The sequence below is a fragment of the Euprymna scolopes genome, chromosome 30, assembly GCF_053919585.1.
Source record: "Euprymna scolopes isolate OS-2025 chromosome 30, ASM5391958v1, whole genome shotgun sequence".
Classification (NCBI taxonomy): Eukaryota; Metazoa; Mollusca; class Cephalopoda; order Sepiida; family Sepiolidae; genus Euprymna; species Euprymna scolopes.
The window spans coordinates 51,706,001-51,707,573 of NC_136511.1; positions in this window are offsets into that span (position 1 = coordinate 51,706,001).

A 1,573-nucleotide genomic window follows, 5' to 3' on the forward strand; every position below is an offset into this window, starting at 1 on the left:
AGAATTTCTTTTTTTAAAAATAAACAATATAAACAAAACTGTTTTAAATAATAAACACTTTTTTTATTTCAAACAATATATACAGAACTATTCAGAATTTTAAACAACATAAACCTTTTTTAATTTTAAACAATATAAAAAACAATATGAATAGAAGTTTTTATAATTTATATGGTCTCACCGTTAAATATCACTTAATTATTCTTGTCCGATATTTTTAAGGCTGTTAACACACACACACAAATAAAAGTTTAAAAAACTGGGGTAGACCTGAACAATGCACACTGTATTTTTTTCTTTTCGTTTTTTTTTCTTTCAATTTTTCTTAACAGATTACACCCCTCTTATATAAAAGATTTTTCAGCCCCCTCCGCCGTTTGTTTACATGAATTAACGTGTAATTCCTTAAAAAAAGGTACATTTTCATTTAACGTTGAAATGATAACATTATTATTTAGAAACCTATTATTTGGGAAGGTAGAGTGTTTTACAACTAATCTGTACTTTTATGCAACAATTTTCTTTAAAAAAAGATATCGTAAAACTTAAATTTAACTTTAAAATACTATTTAAAAAATAGCGCTGGTCGTTAAATGAAAAAAAAAAAAAAAAAAAAAAAACACTTTTTTAAAAAGTCGTAAATAAACAAATAAAAATAATGACAGGAAGGGGGAGATCGAACTTTTCTCAAAGTGAAAAATCGCAAATAAAAAAAGAAAACAAAATAATAATAATGGCCGTGGGGGGGGGGCGAAAGAAGCTAATGTCAAATCGAGGCTGTAAATTGGTTCTGAAAATGGGTGATCGATTTACTAAAACATTGTATGTGAAACTGAACCCCCTTCTAAATCTTTAACTCTGTATTTTTTTCAATTTTTTATAATCTGGTAGCTTTGTGTCCAATAATCTGCAGAAATAGTTGAAAAGAAATGTAAAGGAAAAATTGTAAGGTTGTGCTGATTGTTCAGATTCACTTACATATCTTTTAGAATATTTTCTTTACCCAAGTTGTGCGTGATTAAAACTGTTATTTAACATGGGGAAGGTAGAGTGTTTTGTAACTATTCTGTACTTTTACCTAACAATTTACTAAAAAACGATATCGTAATTCTTGAATTTAACTTTAAAATACTATTCTAAAAATATCGCGGGTCGTTAAATGGAAAAACACCTTTTAAAGAGTCGTAAGTGAATTTTTTAAAAAATAATAATAACGGGGGAGGGGGGCGACTAAACTTTTTTCAAAGTGAAAAGTTGCAAAAAAAAAAAATAATAATAATGGTGAGTAAGGGGGTTGAAGGAGCCAACATCAAATCGGGGCTGAAAATCGGTTCTCAAAATGAGGTTCTTTTTAATCGAACGTTGTATATGAAACTGAACCCCCTTCCAAATCTTTGATTTTTTTTTTTTTTTTTTTCAAATTTTTTTATGATCTGGTAGCTTAGTGTCCAATAATCCACAGAAATAGTTGAAAAAAGACGAAAAGAAAAAAATTGTAAGGGGGGTGCTGATTGTTCAGGTGCACCTACATATTTTTAAAAAATATTTTCTTTACCCAAATTGCGCATGATTA